We start from the raw sequence: 26,508 nt of genomic DNA on the forward strand, positions 1-26,508 counted from the left end.
TTAACGAAAATCTGATTAAATTTTCGTTAACTTCTCAAGTAAAATGGAAAGGATAATTGAAATATCTTATCGAAAACATCAACATTATCTAAATATAATAAAATGCTTCTCTGAAATAAAATCGATTATAATATTCAGGAAATGATACATTAAATTGGAAACGATACTCAGATAAAATTTTATTATTTTTAAGCAAAAAAGTATTTTTAAAAAGTATTGGGTTAATAACAACAGAAAAACATGTCATGTCAAAAAACATGCTTCTACCATGAAGGTAATTTATAATTAAATATTGTAAAGTTTGTAAAAGTATAAAAATTTTGTTGTTAATTCTATTTCAAAAATGGAACATAGTTGAAATAACATATATTTCGACTAAAATATGCAAAATACCTTGTAATTAAGGTTTTCTATGAAAAAAATCAGAAAAGATACACGGATAAAATTTTATTATTATTTTTAAATAATTAAATATCTTTTAAAAATTATTCTTTTAATAAAGAAATAATTTAATATTAAATTAACATTTGGTAAACATTAAGGGCAGTTATTCAACTGTACCAATTATTACAACAAACGTAAATTTTAATTAATAATTGTGAAGAATATATAAATTTTTAATATTAAACTGATAAAATAAAGTATACTTCGTTTAAAATAAACAAAATGGCTTATAATTAAAATTATCTCCGAAATAATAATATGAATTTTATAAAAAGTTAACATTACATTTAAAGAAATAAATAATTTTTTAAAATATTTCTGTTGATAAAGATAAAAATTAGATTCCAAAAATTTGGAAAAATTGAAGATATATCTGTAGAAAATTTTACATTTTAACAAGCAAAGGTAAATTTTAATTATAAATTGAGAAGTTTATATAAATAGTTGAAATAAAGTGTACCTTGTTTAAAATACACAAAATTAAATATAATTAATTATATATTATATAATAATTAAAATGTTCTCAGAAACAATAATATGAATTTCATAAAAAGTTAATATGGTCTATAATTTTCAGGAAAAATTATATTACATCAGTAACGACACAGATAAACTTAAATAAAGTAAATATTTTTTTAAAAATTAGTCGGTTAATAAAGAAAATTTGTTATTGAAAAACTTAATATTGGGTTTTTATATCGTAAACGTTCTTATTCAACTGCATCAATTATTCCAAGAAAGGTAAATGCTAATTAAAAATTAGTTTATATGGCTTTTGAATAATATGAATTTCATAAAAAGTTAAAATCGGCTATAGTTTTCAGGAAATATTGTATTATAACAGAATCTACACATATTAAATTTTTAACACTATTAAAAATATTTTTTGTTAAATTTAAATTAAAATTCGACATTCAAAATTAAAATTCAATCTAAGATAATTTTTTTATTCCTATTTTTAAACAAATAATTATTTATTAAACATTATTTTGTTAATAAAGAAGAATATTCAAAATTAAATATCTCCAACAATCAAGTAGAATAGTTGAAATAAACTGTACTCAAAATAAATAGTAAAAGCTCTTAATCGAAGTTTCCTCTGACGGAACAATACCGATTGCACGCTGCTCAGAATGTTACACCGAAATACGAACGCGTCAAGGTGCAGAGGCGAACTTCAAAGGACCTGCGGTTGCAACAAAGGTCACAGGTCCTTTCACCTTCGCACCCGTACGTCCGCATCAACTCCTTTCCGCCATGCGACACCCGAATGTTAATAAAGGTGCACCCGATGCGCAACAATGCACGACAACCAAATGCGAAAATCGCCGTTGAAAAAGAGCCACCAACCTGTTTATTTGAGAGCCGCCATCCCGACAACGAACCGTACAGGTAATCTGTAACGGACACCCCCGCATCATTTAAAAAATCCGCCGTTTCTATTCGCAACAGCCCGCACGATCCAGCAGCGAACAAAAGACGATTTATTTTGTCGAAGAAAACGTGTCGATCCACTACAAGGCCGAATACAAACTGAAGTTTACTTCTAATGTTTTCCATAATATGCGCGGGCGGAAACGAGTTTTTGCACAAACCGGATCCGAGAGCGTTACATATATTTTTTCTCAAAAAAATCCAAGATTTATGCTGCACGGATCGTTCGCTTGCGACTTTTCGAAATGCAGTTGGACGGACGGGAACGGCGGCCAGAAAAGTGCATTCGTCCGTTCAAATTATAACTCTGCACGATTGTTTCGATAAAGATCCCACGTCGGGCATCGTCACTGACTCACTGATTGTTAAACGGCGATATTGACATGGAAAATTGCGAATTTTGTGACAATTTATTCAACCCACGCCAAAATTATTGCGTTTTTATCCAATTTCAACTTTCGCATTAATTTCAATAAAAATTGTTTTTCCTTTAGTTTTTGAAAAAAAAAACTGTAATAGACGGTGTGTATGTATTTTTAGAAATGATTTAAGTGTGACATGAATTAACATTATCAACTGCGCAGAATAAATACATTTTTTCTATCGTTATTAAACACGTATGTTAATTTTTATTTTAAATCAACTCTTTCTTCTTTCTAATTTAATTGTAATAATTTCATTCTTCTTCAATTTCATGAAATATTATGAGGCAAAAGCTTTGTCTCTAGCCAAAATATTTACAATACGTTCCTGCAAAAGGCGACCTAATAAAATTAAACGTCGGCAAAAAGAAAAAGTCACAGTGTGAAGAATATGGACCCCCTCCGTGTCTCTATAACCCTGGTCCTGTATTAAGATATTAGCATCGCAAGATATGCATCTTTATGGACGAGAACGCGTGTGGGATGAACAATTCCATTTCGTTAAAAGTGTATGTACGATTCATTACGTCTCTAAAATAATTTTTTTATTATTGTTTTCCTATATTAAACTGTTATGAAAACTTTTTTGTGCATAATACAATTTTTAAAATAATGAATTTTTAATGTATTCAAAACTTTTATTTGCAAGTTAAAGAAAGATAAAAAAATATCTTTTATTATGGTACAAATTATAATTTCAAAAAAAATTATAGACAATTTTACCAAATAAATATACTAAGTTTTGAGATAATTTAATACCTAACATATTTATTTTAGAAATTTACTAAGAAAGAAATCCTTTGTTTTCTAGAGTCAGCCGATAAAATCTAATGTTTATAATAAATATCAGATTATAACAAATTATTTTTCTATAGTTTGTAACTATTCAAATTTTCTTATTTTTACAATAAATATCAAATTAACTTGATTAAATTTATATTATATTTTTTTATAATTAATAAAATCCAAATAATTAAAAAAGTAAAATAATAGAGATGATAGAAATATAATTTTTTATTAAGTAATTATAATCTCTAATGAATGTTTTATTTAACTTGAATAATCATTTGAATCTGTAAATTCTTCTTCTTTTTCTTCTTAACACATATAATTATCAAATGTTCCTCTTGTTATCCTTAGAATAAACAAACTGATTATTCAAAATATTTTTTTTTTTTGTAAATTTATAATAACGATCTACATTAATATAAATAATTATTAATTCATAATTATCAGTTGATAAAATTGAAAGACATAAATATCACAAAAAATTTCAAATTAATTCTGACTCGTCGTTATTAATGAAAATTATCAACAATTCTTCATTCATTAAATAAATATGCTTATTAATAATATTAATATGTCACTCAAATATTTTTTTCTGTAGGTTCAAATGTATTATAAATTTGAGAATAATTATTAAAACAATATCTTCGTATTAATATATGTATTTTTCAATATCTTAATTGAATTTTAATTAACAAACCACTATTAGGTTATTGGATAAATCTTGGAAGATCACAAAAATTCTTAATAGATGAAGATATAACATACATATACAATCATTAAATATAATTCTTCAAATATTAAAACTGAAATACCTCAAAAACGGCTGTGAAATTCAAAATTAACATTTTGTAGTATCTTTTTTTTGTACAAAAAACATTTTGAATAGCCAATCCCCCAGAAGTTAAGTATTTTAGGATAATACATATCATATTTAAACATGATTCGACCAAATGTCAAGAAAATAAGAAAAATACTATTTTTGAAATATAAAGTTGAAGAGATATATTTGCTTCAGGAGCATACTCGAAATACATGCAATTTGACCAATTATTTCAGAAACATCTTGTATATAGATAGTGGGCTACATTTATCAATGATAATTATCAACAATTCTTAGGAAAAGTTAAACTTGTAATTGATAAAATTAAAACATGATGATAATCATCAATTAGTTATCAGTTATCACTATAAGCAAATGCTGGTTTATATGAAAGAATTGAAATTCTGGATAAAATCATTAATTATTAATAATTAATTATCAGGTATAATTATCAATGACAACCTGGTTTAGAGAAAAAACTTGAAATTCCTGAATAGTCATACATTTCACCTTACCGTACGTACCAATTAAAAGTGCCCCACATGTTTAAGGAACCCAGGAAATGTTTAGCATAGATTTTAATTACACATTTTCGCCATTAAGAATTTGGACGGCCCACCCGAATTGGCGGTTTCAAGGTAAAAACGTACATACGAGATGGCGTCGGGTGGGCGTCATTCAAACCCGAAAACTCTCTGTGTCAGGACGACCCGTAAAACTCAAAAAGGACAACGGCACATACACACAAGCGGAATTTAATGAACAACAAAATCGCAAGTGCCCACGAATCGATTCGTTAACGCGTGCTATGCAATTTGCATACGAGCGTTGGCCGGGACCGCTGCGGAACAAGTGTTCTCTTTGTTGTGTTCATTAATAAATTATCGGGGACCAGGTAGTCTTTGGTCTTTGTACACTTTTACTTTTGCTAACGAGCTCGTGTGGTTAACCATAAACACGCCCACGCGCCACCGGACCCATTTTATAAATAACATTTTTAGTAAAAATTTTCCATTAAATTTGTTGTGCAAGACAATGACATAATCCACAGTAGGAACGACACAAAAGTAAATACCTCGGACGTTCTTTCGCTACCGGCTTCCCAGTTACCCTCCGGTGTTTGGGAAAACGCGATATTTCTGGCGGCCAGAGTTCACGCAGTTTAGTGGCACACTTAAGTGAAATCTGCGCCCGCAGAGACAATCCGGCATGCGGCGGCGACGCCTCTCCGACGCCACAACATCTGCGTCGGTCGCCTCTGACGTCGCGGCCATCGACGGAGGAATCACAACAACTGTTGCGCAACCTGTTTCGGTACGCAGTTGAGTCGGGTTCATGGAAAACTACCGGGGAACGTGATTTTTGAGCAACCGCGGCCGTAAATGAGGAAGTTTTATTGCGCGTGGGATAGGAATTGTCTTTGGAAACGGGAACGAGTGCGAAGAACGTTAATTGGAACCAAGTTTTGCAACGGCTCCAGACTTTTCTGTGACGAAAACAACTTCGGACGCCTTTACGGGACGGCGAAGTCTGGTCAAGCTGTAAAATCTTGGAAGTAAAATGTTTTCAGCGCTAAAGCGTGCTATAAAGTTTTTACAGGCGCCTTTTTTTCCTTCGGCCGGACGCATATTGCACGACATTTAGGAGGGTCATTGGCTTTCTTACGCCTTGTTTTTTTCGTTTATCAGACGTGTTAAAGCAACTGAAGAGTTGTTGCAAAAAAGGAGGAGTTGGTGAAGTTTAAAAGGATGGTCGCGTGGGTAATTATATCGATTAAACGACTCCCACTTCGGGTGACAAATTATAACCATTTTTTACTACTTTAAAGTCGAACGTGCCGCCGAAATAATTCAGTCTAAATCTGATAAAGTGCTACAAGCAGATTTAGCAAGGAAAACGAAGTAAAAACACCACACGCCAAAAATATAAAGTAAAAGTTCATAAAATTACATCTAAATCGGTCTTAATTACTCATTAGTTTTAGATTGTTAACCAAAAATTACTCATAGTAATACGGGGGTGTAAAGTGAGACATAAAACCAGGTTTTATTATTATAACGAAAAACACATGCAGTATAAAATTTATATTGGTGTTCAACAAAGGCGTTGATGTAAATATTATTGTGCCCAGTCTTGATTATTCGCATGTTTTAAATAACACGTGTAGTGAAATTTTATTGCCATACGTTTGGCAAAATTACTGTTGGACGGGAAGAATATTAATGACCTACAAGTATATCATAAATACAATTATTTCAATTGGACGCTTTTCATATATTATATATTTTACTTACCATATTAATATTAATATTATTAATAGTGACAACAGCACATTTCGACAATTTATGTCCAGAGTTTAAAAAAATTTTAATTATTATATATTGTTAATATATTCATAATAAACATAGGATAATTGTCAAATTTTGCAAGTACATATTTATATGTTTTGTGTTTGTGTTTTATGATTCATAATAAATAATTTCTTATTTCATTTTCATATTTAATAATTTCATATTTCATATTTAATGTTTAATGTTTAATATTTCATATTTCATACTTCATACTTCATACTTCATATTTCATATTTAATAGTTCATACTTCATACTTCATACTTCATATTTCATATTTCATATTTCATATTTCATATTTCATATTTCATATTTCATATTTCATATTTCATATTTCATATTTCAATTTCAATTTCAATTTTTATTTCAATTTCAATTTCATATTTCATATTTCATTAATTTAATTATTATATATTGTTAATATATTCATAATAAACATAGGATAATTGTCAAATTTTGCAAGTACATATTTATATGTTTTGTGTTTGTGTTTTATGATTCATAATAAATAATTTCTTATTTCATTTTCATATTTAATAATTTCATATTTCATATTTCATATTTCATATTTCATATTTCATATTTCATATTTCATATTTCATATTTCATATTTCATATTTCATATTTCATATTTCATATTTCATACTTCATACTTCATACTTCATATTTCATATTTAATAGTTCATACTTCATACTTCATATTTCATATTTCATATTTCAATTTCATATTTCAATTTCATATTTCAATTTCATATTTCAATTTCATATTTCAATTTCATATTTCAATTTCATATTTCATATTTCATATTTTATATTACAATTTCAATTTCAATTTCAATTTTTATTTCAATTTCAATTTCATATTTCATATTTCATATTTCATATTTCATATTTCATATTTCATATTTCATATTTCATATTTCATATTTCATATTTCATATTTCATATTTCATATTTCATATTTCATATTTCATATTTCATATTTCATATTTCATATTTCATATTTCATATTTCATATTATTTCAAATTATTTCAAATTATTTCATATTATTTCATATTTCAATTTCATATTTCATATTTCATATTTCATATTTCATATTTCATATTTCATATTTCATATTTCATATTTCATATTTCATATTTCATATTTCATATTTCATATTTCATATTTCATATTTCATATTTCATATTTCATATTTCATATTTCATATTTCATATTTCATATTTCATATTTCATATTTCATATTTCATATTTCATATTTCATATTTCATATTTCATATTTCATATTTCATATTTCATATTTCATATTTCATATTTCATATTTCATATTTCATATTTCATATTTCACATTTCATATTTCATATTTCATATTTCATATTTCATAATATAGTTGTTTGATATGCAATTATTAATGAATAATTACCATGAATAAAGATATTAAGAGCAATAAATAAATATATGGGTATGGATAAAGAAGATATTTTTAATATAAAAATTCTCTTAAAATTATTAATTGATAATAATTATATATCATAATTATCAACAAACACTGGTAAAATGAATAAAAAAATATAGATAGATATATTATATAGATACACGCATGTATACATAACGAGAATGGTGAGAATCGAAAGGCACAATCATAAAAATAAATAGCAACAAATGCGTGTTGAAACGGCGACAATCGAGAAACACTTGCCATTTAATCCGCCACAGAGCACGTCTAATAAGCCCATGCCGTCGAAGCCCCGGAGGCTGCACGGATATTAGATCGAGGCCCATTTACGTTGAGTCTTTATGCGACACGACGAGATTTCATATGTTGCCTCGACGTAATGCAATTTGTCTCAGGCAAAACTGGCTCGTTAATTATTAACGTTAAGGGCTGACGAATAAAAAGAAGAGGCGCCCCGGACGATTTGGGCTGCTTTTGTGCCGAAAACGTTGGCGGACAATTTATGGCACGTGCGAAGGGTCAGGTCCACACTTTTAAAATTAGATGCGATGTGTATTGTTCTGGGCGTCGTTTCGTCAGTCGTCATAAATATTCAAAAGTTCCAACATGCTTTGGTTAATGTTACCGATGTCTTTCGCCTTTTTTTGTCCCCATCGCTGAGTTATGGTGCAAAGGAGTCTGCATGTAAATTTCGGTGATTTATCTCGGGAGGTGAATCGCGACATCAGTTGGAACCAATTATCCGAGTCTAGACTGCTTTGCAAATGGTTTTTGGGGCGCTTACTTTTCAATTACGGCACAGTTTTACTCGTGATGCCACAACAGAATTTTTAATCCGCCATTTGTAATTAATAAAAATAAAATTACATCACGTTCGAGATTTATCCGCATAAAACGATTTATGGATCCACTCCAGAGCAATAATGTTAATTTTCCGTAATGAGCTTTCGAGATTAATTAATATTTTTCAGGATGTTTATAATTTAACCCGGATAATTTATGTTAATTAGCGGCTTGGCAAATTAAGTAATTAATCGCACCTGCGATAGGCATAATTAATAAATTAACAGGTGAATCGAATCGTCATCCAGCCTCATGCATCATATATATAATTCTCTGATTTTATATAATAAAATATCTGTTTCCAATGTAATTTTGTGTTACCTTCATTATACAATGTGGAACTGGAAAATAGAATAAATTAATTATTTTAATAATTGAACACATTTATAAACATATCCCATAACACGACTTTAGACTACAAAATAACATATACATTAAAAATTATCTTCTCAAAAATTTTTTATTGATTTCAAACAAAAATAAAGAATAAAGTAAAATAATACCATAATTATTTATATTTATTGTAAAATTATCAATTAAATTAAAATAAAATTATAAATATTTTATTTGAAGTTATTGCAGAAATAAAATAAAGTTATAAATATTATGCGAACTAGATTATGAAGTAACATTCCGCATTATGGAACATACAGTAATTTACGATACATTCAAAAGATTTATTCAATCTCTATTCAAAAATATTATTGATTTCACTTTTATAACAAAAATTAAAAATAAAATAATAATTATTATTTTTAAATTTATTGCAAAAATTGTCAATAATTATAAGAATTATTATTAAATTAATTTTTTTAATTAATTGTAAAAAGTACAAAATTAAAATATTTGATGATGAAAAAAAATTATTAGAAATGATCTTTTACCTTAAGATCCATGTTTTTTACTTTTTCAGGAACTAAACTGAATTTTTTATACTTAAAATCATATTTATTATATTTAAATTTATTGCAAAAAATAACAATAAAAATAAGATAAAATCATAATTTTAAATATTATAAAATAAAATTTTTAAATTTATTCTAAAAAGAAAAAACAATTAAAATTTTTAATGATGTAGAAAAAATGATTAGAAATGACCTTTTACCTTAAGTTCCATGTTTTTTACATTTTTAATAATTAAACTATTAATATGAATTATTTTATTTTAAAGAATATTTTTAACTATAAAAAATTTATAAGAATAATAAATAAATATAATCATAATTTTTGTTTTTAAATTTTTGTAAAAATTGAACAATTGAAAGTCTTAATAAAAAGTTAGAAATGATTTTAGATTCATTTTTAAGAACTAAATTGAATTATAGTTTTTCTATAATTAATATTATGAATCTATTTTATTTTAAATAAATTTGAAAACAGTACCATTTTGGAAGAGAAATTTTAAAATGGTAAAGCATCACAAACCATCACTCATTTAAACATTTGGGTATTACAAATACCCTTCGAAGGCGTGTCAGTGTAAGGATGAAATTAGTTTGTTGGCCTATGTTATTTCTTAATTTAAAATTAACGTGTTACGAGATTTTTTATAAATATTCTCAATAATTCCATGATTTATAACTAATTGTAAATTTATTTTTATCAAAAAATACATGTGCAAAAACTAATCGTCCTTTTAAAATATTCATTTTCTGTTCAATCACGGTCTACCGACACGTTTGTTTATATGTTATTATCAATCACAATTTCGTTATCAAAAATTTTATTATGGTATTAGATAATGAAATTATGCCTCTTACAATTAATAGATTACGGTTTAATTAATTTATAATTGTCGGAGCCGAAGCGTCGCCGTTAAAATAATTATATTAAGGTAAATTCGAACGAGTTCATTTTGCAGTCACAGAATCGGGTACACACATTCCGGTAGACCGATTCCAAAAGACATAATTGAATTTCGTACTTCAACACGACAGGCGTCGAGAGCAATCGTACCAGATCAAATTTAACGATGTTTAAATTTAATTTTAATTCACCACTTTGTCTAAATGAATAAAGACCGAATAACACGTAACAATAAACGTTAAACAGTAAAAAATTGTGAGGGAAAACTTACTATAAACAAAATTAAATTGTTCACTCATTTTGTATGCAATTCACATCAGTAATATGTTCATCAAAAGCCGCACAGATCGTGATTTTTTCACAAAAACACACATACGAATAACATTGTTAAGTCAAAGTTCATAAAAACATCATTGTCGTGGTGTCAACACAATGGGCTTCACTATTGCCATTTTAAATATCTTTGGTTATCAGTGATACCGTTTATTTATTTATAGGTTGTTATCAATTATGACTCTAGTTTCGAATGTACCTATAAGTTAGTGTACTAATTCGTATACAATTTGTGATTTATTTGAACTCACCATCTTTATATTTAATTTATTTGTCAATTAAAAAATAATAAATTGCCACATTTATTCTCAACAGAGAAATATCACCAGTTCACAATCTGTCCCAGAATATTGGAGTTAAAATTAACACTTGAAAAATAATGTAAACATGTCAACGTCACTCTCTATTCTCTATATTAAAAATCTAGTTTCCTCAACGCGAACATACTGTAACAATTAATATTCATCCCATTTGCGTGGAAAATACGTCAGTTCGATGTTGGCTGTATCTGTTATAAATTAACCCAATCGTTACGGAATGCGAAGTCACTAACCCAAAGAACTAATTTCTTGAAATAGTCTAGCCTATTTCAACGGAAAAATCTCGGAAATCACTAATTTAGAACATCACCACCAACCAACAGCTGAACAAAGTGTTAAACTGACTCGGTTTGGAGCGAGTGCACTTGTTTAATCTCAAAATCCATTCCGTGATTTATTGCTTATTATTTAAAATAACTAACAATTAAGGACGCGTTAAGGAGACGACAAAAGTAAGTACGAGGGCAGTCCCAAAAGTACCCAAACTGACGAAGAGAAGATATTCCTTATTAGGTTCAATACTTGTAAGAAATCGTATAAATTTTCCACAACACTTCAATCGACGTTTTCTCCAAATTTTGGCAACCATCTCCGATCTTATTAGCACGACACGCTTGTATCCCTTTGTGTCGCCGTTCGATCTAATTCCATCTAATTGATTTCATCAAATGTTCGTGCAAAACGAAAACGCGACCGAAACCCCCGCCTTGATTATTCTCGATTTTCTTTCGTAAAAACGGCTAATTGCTTAAGGATTCGGACCCGGCTTTCTGCCCGTTAAAAATAGTTCGATTTGAAACGAAAACATTGTCGGATGAGTCATGTAAAAAGCCGTCTAGTTCAAAAGCCTCCGCACGTATATTCACGAGACGAACGATCTTATTAAATAATTTTCGATTCTGTCAGGATGCAAAGCCGTTAACCTGTCAACCGCCATGGGAGAACGAAATCACCACATAATTTTTAATAATTGTTTGTATAATTAACTAATTATAAAATCTGTAAACAATAACTTTTCTTTGATCATTTCTGTTTGTTTCCCTCTTAATAAAAGTAAAACTCAATTTGTCTTGTTCTATATACACATCAACATCAGTTACAGTCTAACTTTTGGAAGTCCCCAGTTTAAATCAATATTTATTAATATGTACAAGCTTTTTATCACTTTGTAAACTTCATACTATTGCCACTCCCCACTTAACAAAATCATTTTAACATTTACTTTTTACTATTGTTAAATAACTTAAAAAATATAACTAAATAACCAAACTATTAATTATGTCAGCATTAAGATAACTTGTTTCTAACTGAAAAATCACTTGGAAATACATAAATAAACGTTTGACACAGTATCACCACAATCAAATTGAAGTAATAAATTCAATTAAAATAATTTTTGAAAGTAGTGTATAGATAAATTTTGACAGAAATAAGCTCCAATTGTAATTGTTTTTATTTTTTTTATATATAATTCAATTTTTGTAAATAATAATTAAAGAATAGACAATAAAAGACCTCTAGGCATGCCTCAAAAATTGTTTCAAAAAGTTTCTGCCATTATCACATTATTTTACAATTAAAAAATGGGAAACCTTTTTTTCATTTTTTAAGTGTAAAAAATTCTATACTAATCCTTTGTCGGACGACAAACAAAACAATTTTTATGATATGCATTGAGTTTTTTACGTTTTGATTTATTATTCATTGGAGGTATAAGAAAAGGTGTATTTCCATCTTAAATGACACCTTATGTGAATAATGATTAAAACACACAATAAAATTTTTGTCCATTTTTAAGAATGCCAAATTCAATGAAGGATTGACATTTTTTATAATCAAATTTTTTTAATTTTTTTAACTGAAAAAAATTCAATAATAATTCATTGTGTTTTTTTATCTTTTAAACTTATTATTCATTATAAAGGAGTATTTCCATCTTAAATAAAGAATCATATGTAAATAAAATTTCAGGAAACTTTTAACACTACATGTGAATAATGACTGAAAATTTGAAATACTGAATATATAATATTTTCGCCCATTTTTAAGAAAGCTAAATTCAAATATAAATTTACATATTTTCATAACAGATATCCTAATATATTACTCTCATGCATTGAGTTTTTTACCATTTGATCTATTATTCATTATAATGGAGTTACAGATTTATTTCCATCTTAAATGAGCCATCAGACGTAAATAAAAATTTAACTCCATAAGTGAATAATGACTGAAAGCTTGAAGCAATAGTTACGTGTTATTTATAAATTTAATGATCTATTTACGTCCTGACTATTTTGCCATGATGAATAATTAGGCAAAGTAAATACTCTATAATTGAATAGCCAGTTTGGAATTGCGGTGGAGTTCTGGCAAGTCGTGATTTTTTCCTTGCCAAAATGTTTAAAGAAAGCAACAGTAGTCGCCACACTTCTTACAAATATGAGTAGATATTTAAAATATGTTAATGTTTCGTAACCCTTGTCCCAATAACAGTAAAATCATTATTTTATACACGATTAAAATTAACAACGAACGTTTTTCTTTAAAATCTATATATTGATCCGGAACACTTAAAATGTAACAACACTTCCCAGTATAATTACTATAATTAGTTCATTGATTCGTGCCACAATTCTAATTAATTTAGAAAGATTTAATTACTCATTAAATGGGTTGATTGTGAAATGGGCTAACGATAATTTACATTTGTTCGGATTGTTCGTAACAATTTAAACGCCGTTAAGCTGGCATTATTAATGGACTTATAATGAAACTAATTGAAACCAAACAATGTAACAGAAAAAATTAATATGTGCATATTATTGGAAGTAATTGGTCCTATTACGTCGACTTATTAGACTATAATTTTGGTCGAATTATTCGGCAACAAATCATTGTACTAAAATAAAAAACAATAATCAAAACCTCTAAATATTTTCCGGGATGCTGAATTGTTTGAATTAATTCACCCCGAAAGGGTTGTGCGTGCGTGAAGGGCGGATTTATGTTGAATGAACAATGAACAATTGTGCAGTTTCAATGACGTAGTGTTTACTGATTGTATAAATAGTTGAAACTTAAAATAAAATGATGAAGTATATTTACATCCACTGGAGTAAGTGGGCCACTGCTCAGCATCCATTCCGTTGTTAATGCCACACCTTCGCGCCATGGCCTTGGGATCGTTATAGTTCGGTTTATTGGGAACCGAGGCGGTATGAAAATTCGGGTAAATATTGTGAAAATTAATAATTCAGTGACTCGGCCTGTTTATTTTAAGTAGCCAAACACGTATCTGTTGGGCTAAGGCGTAATATTGTTAAGGTGCCAATCAAAATTGCGTCCGTATTGGGTTTTATTATTATTGTCTGGAAACTTTCGTGCACATAATTTTGCCCCTCGTAAATTAATTCAAACTCTGACACACGACATGAACTCGGACGTTTTTCTTAACTCCAGCCATAGTAAAGAAAAGACGAAGTGTCGTTACATTTGTTTTAGGATTATTAGTGATGGAACCGCCGAATATTGTGTCCCGACACATTAGACTTGTCACACGGCCAACTTGATAAGAAATATCATCTGCAATTATTTTAAACGGATCCAAAGTGGAGGAGAGCTTCGGGTTTGTCGGAGGGACCGACGAAAGCTACGAGACTGTGATATGTGGATGGCGATAAGTCAATGCTGCTATGAATTACTGCTTGCCAATTTTTTTTTCGTGAATTATTTGGGTTAAGTAAATAGAAAAATGTTTAAATAGACGTTAGAAATAGTACAATAACTGCCGAGCCAAAATCATCATGAACTAGTTAGAAAAATTTTGTGTGGAAGTCCAATTAAAACATAAAAATAACTAACTGAATTAACAAAATTTCAAGTAGCAAAATACTGGCCCCAACCGAAACGATTATCCGGATAATTACATGTAAATCCTGACTGATCAATTGTTAATTAATGCAAGATGCGATCTTCCGGATCCACATCCCGATGCTCGAGCGACAGACAGGCGACGCGTATCCGTACAGCGGTCCGCTCCCGATGGCGTGCGGCAACCAGTTGGCAATGGATGCACCGCACTCCCTCGCAAAACTTTTCAGTAAAAATAGCATCGTCGCGGCCCCTGGAATCACGCGGCCGCATATCCATCGCACAGTCGTTTTGTTCAATTGAAACATAGGTTGTACAATTGTTATAACACGGCGTTGTTGAAATTTCAGGACGAAAACATGTCGGAATTATTACAAATATGAGTTGGGAAGTCGTATTAATTATTTTCGAATGTTGTGTATCAACAGTAATGCCATTATTTATGTTCCCTGGAATCTGCCCGTCCATTTAGCATCTTTATCTTGTTTACAAAATAGTGTCACGTAGACTTTACAGTAAAAGTTGACTCAGGAAAGTCAAAAATAAAATGTCTGTTGTAATTACTTACATTTTAAAATTTATTTGTTGTTTTCAAATTGTATTGATATTTGTGACTATTTTGATATATCTATAAAAATTAACATTATCACATCTTCCTACAAGTATTTTTCTAGTGTAATAATTTTCAGTAATGGTACTATCCCGAAACCAGAAAAGGAATCATAAACCATAACGTTTCCTTCACCATGTTTTTTGTAGTATATATAGAGTCTAAACATTCAATTGGAAAAGAACCATCTGATCTTAATCTATTGAACTTTGCATACACTTTTCCAAAACTGGAGGATAATTAACATGTTTTTGAACAGACTTTTGAAAGACTCTAATATTCCTGTTTGATACCAATATTTTCTCCTTTGAAGAATAAAAGATGTATAGAATATTAAAAAATATTTTATTAACTTTCTGGAGAAATTTTGAATTATTCTTAATTTAAATTGAAACTGTAGTTAAAATGTCTAAAAAACACATAATTCTTGACACATTAACAGATATAACATATATTTTTGGTAAATTTTGAGATAATTAATACTGTTATTTAAAAAATTCTGTGTAAAATGACTTTATAAAACAATTTTCTTTTTAATCATCAAATTTCTACAGTAAATTAAGTTACAGAAATAAATTCGTGAAACTGACAGACAATCTTAGTTCAGAATTCATCTCCAAAATTAAATCCTTTATTATTTAGACAAATGGACAATAGGAAAAATTAATAATAATCACACATAAAAATCTGGATTTTATAGAATTTCTACTTTTGACTAAAAGAGAGTGTCCTTGAATAAGATCGTTTGTTCTCCTGGTCAAAATATACTGGCAGTAATAGTAATGGAAATCTATTTTATGTTAAGACTTTATTCAAGCACTATTTAGTGTTTTACCAGCTTCAAGTCTTTTAATCAGGTATTAGAGAATTAATGAAATCTCTCCATCCTTCATGACCACGGAGAGAATTGGCAATAGTCAAACATTTATTTGTTGTCATTCTCACTTAATTTATATAAAATCCACTTGTTACCTCATTTCTTCGTTGGTAAGGTTTTAAAACGACTTTGATATTGTTCATCCTTATTTGTTCAAACATTTATTGTCACTTTTAAACAGACAAAATAAAAATCAATCAATTCATCATGAATAGCATCTCCAGCTATCTGATTTAACATCACAAAAATGCTTTGAAAGTTTATTCAAAAAAATCAAAAATCAGGAAAAGCGTAAATTACTTTTCCATCACCTAATATTTCGCTTCAATTTTCCACACTTAGAAATTCACTGCAGTGCAGGGGCAAATTTACAATGTCGCAACTCATAAAAATACCAAAAAGAACAGTTTGAAACTACTCTGCGCCGTAAACCCTGTACTGTGTAAAAAAACTTAGCGACTCGAGTAATTAAGGCAGAGCAAGAAATTTTCCGGAGACCCGCGTCAACGTCCGTGATACGTTCCTGCAGCCTGATTTGTTGCTTTGTCAGCGTTTACCTGCAAGATTAGTTCTTGTCGTTTTGTTTTTCATCGGGACGGGAGCGCACTAAGCGGGAACAATACAACTGAAGTTTACGGGAATGGGCAGAGAAATTAGCATCTTCCTTGTCAAGACGAAAACAAATAACACCGAGCGTGCACCGAAAAAAACATTTGGCTCGTAACACAGGAAATATTCATAGGTGTTTTATTAAAAATTAATTATGTTATAAATACATAATATTGAAGTTTGTTCACGAACGTGCAATTAGCCATCGAATTATTTTTATGACCGGCGTTTTATAATTTATTCGCAGATAGTGTTACTAATAGACAGATCAAATGAATTAATGGTAATTTATGAATTTATTTACGATTTTAATTAAGGTTGCTTCCTACGCCATTTCACGTGTTTATTTACGCGACCAGGACGTTAAATACTAACAACTTTATGTGTAATATAATTACTAATTGTATTACACATTAATTATTAATTAGGAATGTTTAATGTTTATTAAAATAGATATGATCATTAAAATATTATTTACAACTAATGTAATCAAAATTAGATAAACTTATTCACATTTATGGCAGCAAAATTAGTTATTATTAATTTAATTTAATACATAAAACAGATTTAAAAGATTTGTCAAGATAATTTGTAATTAATATTCCCGAATAAGAAAGTTTTAGCAGCAAGAAGCGTTTAAGGGACCATCCTAACCGCCCGAATAACTTAGACGATGTGAAGTGTTTTCTACTAGAAATTTGTGAGAATTTTTTACCAAAATCAAATTGGAACTCAGTTTTTGAGTAAGAACAGAACATGTGATGCAGTTATTCGTAATAGAAATGAAAATACCCCGTATTAAGTTCAAGTTTTTATTTTTTATAAACATTTGTTAATTTTTAATTTTTTTAAAAAACAATATTCTTTAAGATTTTTTGCAACAATTACAAATAAAAATCTATTTTATAATAAATATACAAGGAGAATATACGTTTATTTTTCTATATTTCCTAAAATATTAATAATATTCAGTGCATATTAAGATATTTTTCTAATCAAATATATATTTGAAATTTGTATATTCAAATACTCTGATTATACAGTATACATTTTAATGAATATAATAAAAGGAGCTCTTATGTTCTGTTGTTGCCTGCTAAATGTACAATTATAGAAATATACCACCTCCAGGTACTATTCTATAAATAGCACAATGTATATTTGGCGGAAAACCATTACGCATAATCAGTTTCCTCTTCCTGAGTCCTCGAGATTTATTGAATTTGGGGAAAATGCCTCTGAAGGCTATTTTTAGTCTGCAATTATCATAGCAAATAGTACAAATATCTTCTTTAAGCACGTTTAACGTGGAATTAAATTAACCCAGTCATAATTAAATAGGTAATTAAGTTGGTGCACATACATTTGAAGCAAAATAAAAGGGCAACGGTACGAATTAGAAAAACTTTTTCAAAAGCACTTAATCCATTATACAAACAAAATTTACTTAAATGCAGTAATTTTCTGAAATAATAACATTATAACTTTTTGCTCTCGTCGCTTTATCCCTAACATACCGGGGGGCATTATATACTTAGGCGTTCCTAATGGGGTGTCAATTTCAACGAAGTTGATGAGTAAAAAATAAAATACCACGGGGATCAAGCATATTCAAAACTATAATGGTAATTTAAGTGAGTTATTGTAGGTGCAGTAAAAAATTTAATAAATTGTTCGCCAATTTATTTTCATTCATTTCTAATTGTAAGTTACTGAGAAAACATTTGAAAACATTCTGCAATAAATCAATTAACTTGTTTAAACCCAACCAATTGATTAAATGTAAAACTGTCAATGTCCCTTGAAATTGTAACGTAATTCAGGTCGCGAAAATAAATCGTAAAATTCGGTTTATAATTACGAAAATTATTACACCGATAAAATACCGACGACCGAAAACATTACTATAATACCGATTCCAAATTGCCCAGTTTAAAAAAGCTGACGATAAATAAAATCCACCATTTTACTTTCATAGTTTATTTTAGATGATGTTAAATTTAGACTCATAAATTTATTTGCAAGAAAGTTCAAGGATACTTTTAAATAATATTTAATAACTATGCTCGCAGTCACCATGTGTACTGTAATTGTAAAATCGAATTTTAATGTGAAAACTATAATTTGTATTATTTATTTTATTTCAGTTATTAACTGAGGCATAAATAATGACATAATTTAAGTGTATAATAAAGTTAAAAAATCCTGTTTATATGTGGAAATACTATGTTCAATGTTACAGATCATGAGCACACAATTTATTTTACTTACATCAATTGGATATAAACCGAATTCTATTTACTCACCTGAAAAATAAAAAATACATTTTATATCAACACAAAATTATTCAAAAGTGGGGTACTAATTTATAATTATTTTAATAAATATTGAACAATTATATATTTTTTTAATTATAAATGATATTTGACTATTTTAAAGAGATAGTTAAAAGGAGAATAAAATAAAAATAAATTTAAATTGTTTTTATTATAAATTGATAGGAAACAAACTATATTATAAAAAATCGACAAAATGACTATAAAGAACTTAAAATATACAACAAAGTATGTAGTGGAAAAATTACTTTTTTTAATAATTAATGAATAATTATTATATAAATGAATTATATTACATAATTAAGACATATAGTTAAAGAGGGAATAAGGTAAAAAATAATTTGAATTCGAATTTAATTATTTTCATAACAAAAAATGTATAAATATACAATTATGTTTTATATTGAAGTAATATTCTACATGAGGATATAAGAATAAGAATAAGACTAAATATTTCAATTTAAGATAAAAAGTTATTAAAAACTTTTGTTACAAATTATAATTAACATTACAACAACAATTAGAAATATATAATACAAATAACTCGACATATTATTAGTTTGAAATAAGAATATAAAAATAAATAAAATGACACAGATAACAAATAACGATAAAAAATCAAATTTGGTTCTTATCATTATAAAAGACAACTTATAAACAACTTATTAATAGAAGGGGAACATACATCATAAAAACAATTACATAAATTTTGAAACCGGCCAAAATATGTTGAATAATAATTTAATTTAGCACAAAGGTAAATCTTGTTTAATATATTTTTTGATGAATATGTTGTATTTCAACTGTACCTTTTATTTTGTTTAATTTTTATATTTTTTTATTTAACTAATTTGCTATTTTTTCGACAAATTTTGCAGAAATATAAAAAATCTTGATGAATCTCAATGTAATTATTAATTGATAATAATAACTTGAGGTGTAAATATCACGAAAATTATCACTAATAAATAACTTAACTCTGTTTTAAACATAGACTTTCAGCAAATTGCAATATTCATTCTATCATTACCACATTAATATTGTCCCTAGCCGTAAATAATTTCGAAAATATTTACAATAATCGTAGAGATGAATGCGAAACAGCACGCCCAAATGATTTCGTATTGGGCAATTGCACATTAATTTTACAAGATGTGTCCAACGAGATAATGACAGAAAATTACTTATCCTACCGGTGTTTATGTTGGCAATAAATAACGAAAATATTTTCATAGGGTTCCGTTTGTTTAAACAAACACCTTGGTTTATGCTGAAATGTATTTTATTATGCAATAGGCAAAAACACCAGATACGAAAACAACAATTTAGTGCAAAGCGTCCACAGTTGAAAATAGTTTATTGCCGCGGCCTTCAAAGACTATTTAACACATTAAATCGATCTGAACACAATAAATTTCTGATTTGTTTTTGAGAGGAGCTTATAATGGATTTGTTACAAAATTTTTACACCTGCTGTAAATACAAATTTAACTCATAATGACTATTGTATAATCAATCAATTTAAGGGAGTGATTATTTACCTTTTATTTTAATTTTTAAGAATTTCTGAAGTTGGTCTATTACAGACATATTTTTAGGGAATAAGTTAAACGTGAATGAGGGATAAATATCATGTAAAAAATTAATTAATTATTAATAAACTACTAATTAATTTCTATTACTAAAATTCCATAAAATTTTGTTATGTCACATAAATTAACTAAAAATATTTCCCTTTTTCTCAAAAAAAAAATATTAATTAATATCAAAATTATTACCACATTGACCCCTTGTAAAATGTTTGAACTTATTTCTGAACAGATTCAAATACAACTTCAGATACATATTTAAATATTTGAATATTATTAATAAATGCTGTTAAAATTTTGATTTTTTACTGCTTATATGTTCAATAGTTTGTTGCTTTCTTGAGGACAAAATAAGGATATAATATTATTTTAAAACAAAGTAACACTGACTAATCCCTACGCAAAGCTTATCCAACATTTAAGAAATACACTGTATATTTCAAAATTTACCAGATATATCTATTCCTCTACCTGATCTGGAAATATACTAATTCGATACAATACCAAATATTTTAAACAGCGAAATTTGGCAATCACTTTTTTCAGCTGCGGATATAAATCAATATTTTTCTTCCGGCCTCATGACATCTGAAGTCAATTAAGTTGAAACACCCCATACATAAATATGTCAGATATTTTAACATTTTCAATAAGTCTATTGGTATTATCACTGATATTGCAACATCAAACAACTTTTTTATAATTTTTAGATTTAAACTATTATTCATTAAATTCGAATTATAAATAAAAAATACGGGGGTCAAACTCTATAGAATCTTGTGTAGGACGTTACCGAGAACGAATCGATTTTGATCTGCTGGCCTATTAGACGAATAGTTGACGTCTATGCATATCGAGATCAATTAGGCGGTGCCTCATTAATTCATTAATTAGAAACAAATTGGTGTCTTATATGAAGACTCAATTATTCTTAAGCAAAATTACTTTTTATAGGACCATTCAACATTTTGATTAAAGTGAAAATAGTTTTTGCAGGAAATTAATTCAAAACAAATTACGAAAGAAATCATATTAAATTTTTACTATTCCATTCGAAACCAAAGTTTTGATTTCATTATCGCCTGTATTTTCGATACTTTATTAATCAACAGATTCGCAATGCGGTTTTCACGAATACACTATGATTTATTTGAATTTCGAAGCGAGTCTGATACAGTCAGTAATTAAATTTATTTGCGGTCTTCGCAGTCTCCGTTCGGCGGTGTATTTACCGTGATATTAGTTTGAAACACAGCTCAAACTCATCAAATCGGAATTACGTTGGACAAATACCGTACCGCCCATTTTATGTTCAATATGCACATCATGTTCGACAATCTGTTAAACATTTTGTTCGAAATGATCATTTTGGTAATACGAAATGCCATTATTACCGAGACCTTGGCGTCACCGCAATAAATCTATTTTCGAAATCGAATTGTGCTAAGAGATTATCGGGCGAACGCGTATTATTAGTCACTGGCAATGAAAACTTTTCAAACAATGTTACATTACAGATGCCGTTAAAATCAATAAATAACGACGTTATTAACACAAACTTATCGTGCAGGCAGAGACGAAAAGGACCGAGTGCATTTTTCGAAACATTTTGAGACGGCGGGCACCGGCCAAAAATGTTTCTGCAGTGCCAATAAGTCGTCGCGAAATTATTTCCTGTTCAGTAACTACTGGTCAGTATCACGCTGGTTGTTATTCAATCGAAGACACCTCAGCTATTTAATTGAGCTGTGTATTTTTAGTAGTCAAATATGTTGAATGAAATTCGTCAGTACCGGTCATTTTATTTATAATCGAAATTCGATGGTTTAAGATCAAGGTGTCGGGGGTAACAATATTTACTCGCACCGAAAAATATTTATTCACGCAATTGCCACACTCCAAACAAATACGCAATCGTTGTTTACCGAATTATACGGGGTGTCTTAAATTGGTTCATTATAGGTGAAACGAAGTGAAACTAATTTGTGGTAGTGCAATAACTTTCTTGTTTAAAAACACTCAAAAAGTTATATATTTTAAAAATTTTGAGACGTTTATTTTATATTGAATGGAGATATCTGCTACAGGGCCCGAATAAACACTTCTCTGAGCTTTTTATACTATACTTTTTTGATTGGGTCACTGATAGTTACAGATATAAATGTTCCTCAAAATTTAAATTATTATTAATATGTTAACATTATTTAAGACGAAGATTTTGTGTAAATTCTACACTCAGGATGAAATTGATAATCGACGCAAGAGAGGACGTCAACGAAAAGTCACTCCCAAGATAGAAATTTCGATACAATTAAAGCTAGATATTAGTAGTAGAACAGTGAGAAATCGCCTTATTCATGCGGGACTTTCAATACATGGACATACTGGAAAACACTATGTTTCCATTTACCAAGGAAGAGATGCCACTTTGTTGGATATTTCAACACGACAATGCTCCTAAACCACCTTTGGGAAGTACTAGACCGTCACATCCGAACAAAAACAGCAAATGGAAACAAGAACAAGAATATTAATATGTTAAAATATTCCAGACCAAATTCCAAATTAATTTTTTATTAAAAAAAAAAAGTAAAAACCTGATTATATATAATAATTTGTGACTAATGGGACGCTTTTAAAGTAAAGTAGGTTTGTTCAGATTTGCAACAGATTAGGAAAAATATTAAGTAACTTTTATAACAAGTATATAAATATTCCATACTTTTTTCCACACCAGTACATACAAGTTGCTATATTTATGTCCAACTCAATTTAGAAAAAAATATGCATGTATATAACATTTTATAGAATAAGATTATAGTATTTTTTAAAATATTATATAAAACAACCATAGTTAATGTTATTTTGACAGTTCAAATTAAATAAAAGAGCTGTAGCTAAAATATTTAATATTTTAAAAAGTTGATATAATAATGTCCCCCAGTAAATAACGAATTTTTATAGTTATTTTGATGTCACATGAAAAATTTATAAATTTGCTTGTTTTTATTTTATTATAATCATTTTAAATACTATTTATTTCAATTTTACTTTCCATTCCTATTTGTGAAGTTAATAAACTTTAGCGTTTTATTTTTGCAACCAAGGATTAAAAATAGGACCAACAAATATTTTCACTTGACATTCTTTAGAAAATATCATCGCCGATTGACGAATACACTTCAAAACATATTTTTTACGTACAAATTTAAAATGTGCATCTCCCAATGGCACACTCGACAAAACAAAATGATTGACATCCGTGTAAATATTTGCGTTATCGCGTAAGTAACGAAAGGATTTGAAAGTGTTGGTTTAACCGGAGGACGATGTTTTTCCATGTAAAAAAACTTCTCTCGAAATAATCCCCCCGAGACGTTCCATCGTTCCACCGGAGCAATGTGGATTGCCCAACGACATCCGTTCCGCAGAAACACTCGGGTACACGTCTGCCGACATGCGTTTGACCCACATGTTCCGGGCCATATGTGTTAAAAAAAGAATCGTCAGACATTATAATTATTTAGAACACACAGGTACTTAAAGCGAGGTCCCGCCCATTTCAATTCTGAAACAGACCGCACGGGTCTTCCACCGACGTTTTTCACTATCCGTGTAACTAGAACGGAACCATACTATTTAAATCTATGAATCCTGGAAACGAACGCTGTTTATTTCCACTTTATTTAAATTGTCTGTTCATATTTAATTTGGTCGTATGTGCAATTTTGTCGAACATATTTAAATACAGAACTGGCCGCAAGGAAATATCTAATACTCGTCCTGTAGCAACTTGTGATTCTAAGTAACTGTAGTTTTAAACACAATTTTCGTTAGATGTTTATTGAGGAAAACACACTGTTTATTTTTATCTCTATAAAACGGAATTAATTTTGTTATTATAGGACATTTTTGTGTGCTCGACGTCACCTTCGAATGGGGTCCAAATCCGGTCTAAATAAAATTCGAAAATTGCCACAAATTTGTCTAGATTTTATTTTTAAACCCAATTAATTTTTGCCGGCAACGAATTTTGCAACCGGCGAGCACATGTGCACGATAAATTGTGCCGGGGCCTTTAAATTATGTCGACTGCAAAAATTATTAATCCGCTCCGGAGTGTGAAATTTCAATTTGTGATAAATTAATGCGCCTCCATTGAATCGATACGTTTTAGTCGCCGAGACGGATTGCTAACGTTAACAATTTAGTTTTCGATTCGGTTTTTCGCTGGTCCACAACTTAAATTTATTAGATTCTGAATTGTATGTGTTTGCCAAACATTCTTTTGTTTATGTCCGGCTATTAATTTTGAAATTAAAATAAACTGTTGATTTAATAATTTTTTTAAACACTGTGTGGTCCGTTTAATATGGAATCTTTTTAATTCAGTTAATATGTGTATAATAAATGTCATTTTTAATAATGTTTACAATTTAATCTTAAATTAATTAATTAATTTATATTTCACAATAAGAATACTGAATATTAATTTTATTTTCCTTTCATTCTTTCAACATAAACATTTTTTTAAAAAGAACGATTCATTTTAACTTAAATTAATTTTATAAACGTTATTGTCTGTCTAGAGATGTCCATTTATCGATACAAACAATTGTAGAAAAGTGGTGAAAATTGGAGTCGATATAAATTTAAACAAATCGATCATTCCGAGGATGATTTCCAAACTTAACAGTAGGAATACATTGGAAGGAGTTCCCAAAATTGATAGAAAACACAAGTCGTGAACAGAAAAATAAAAATGCTTTTCGCGACCCTTTTATCAGCACATCCCACATAAATCAAGAAATAAACGAAGTCAGTGTATCAGTGAGTACCATAAAACGAAGACTACAAGAAGCTATGGTATAAAATCAGCAAAGCCCTTCATTTCTGCAAAAAAATAGAGCAGCGAGACTACTTTTTACAAGAGAACCTGTCTGGACAGGTGACCAATTAATTAAAGGCATAATGCCAAGTACACTAGACCTACTATGAAGCAAGGTGGAGAAGGTATTATAGTTTGGGGATGTTTTATGAGTTTGACATAGACCCACTGGTTACGTTAGACGGAATAATGGATCGCTTAGTTTATCGGGGAGTTTATGGAGAATCTTATGCTTCTATTTGCCGAAGACAACATGATTTTAAAGTAGACCTTCCAGCATGATAGCGATCCGAAATACACGTCTAAGTTAGTTAAAGAATAATTCGCTCCTCAAGGAGTTGATGTCTTGGCCAGCACAAACACCAGACCTCAACCTAATTGTTCTTTGGGATAAAGTTCATCAGAAAATCTTTGCAAAAAGACTATCAAATTTGAATGAACTCTTCGAAAGAAAAATCGAACGATTATATTAAAAATCTATGGAAATCAATGAAAACAGGTATTCAGAAGTTAATAAAGATGGATAATATACATCCTATTAGCACTACTCATAAATATGGAAGGCTGAATGTATGTAAGGTTGTTTTATTTTATAGTTGCTCCTTTGTCCCTTAATTTTTTGTCAAATATTAATACCTAACTAAACCCACTAATAAACAAATATATTGCAGTATTGTTGTAATCAAACTTACTGCACAACTGACAACAA

At 28.8% G+C, this 26,508-nt stretch overlaps 1 protein-coding gene across 5 annotated transcripts in view; it reads right to left on the reverse strand.

The window, feature by feature from the left end:
* LOC109596779 (myocardin-related transcription factor B) overlaps window positions 1-26,508 on the reverse strand; it is an 83,970-nt gene that overhangs the window by 11,227 nt on the left and 46,235 nt on the right. Inside the window, exon 2 of one of the 5 annotated variants that reach the window (XM_049962437.1) lies at window positions 8,880-8,899. The exons of 2 other annotated variants lie outside the window; for them this stretch is intronic. The gene's annotated coding sequence lies outside the window, so the exon portion shown is untranslated. Of the gene's footprint in view, window positions 1-1,794; window positions 1,936-8,879; window positions 8,900-19,257; window positions 19,293-26,508 lie in introns of those variants that run through there. 2 more of the 5 variants (XM_049962436.1, XM_049962438.1) reach the window with 2 other exon arrangements.

This window comes from Aethina tumida, chromosome 2 (assembly GCF_024364675.1).
Source record: "Aethina tumida isolate Nest 87 chromosome 2, icAetTumi1.1, whole genome shotgun sequence".
Taxonomy (NCBI): domain Eukaryota; kingdom Metazoa; phylum Arthropoda; class Insecta; order Coleoptera; family Nitidulidae; genus Aethina; species Aethina tumida.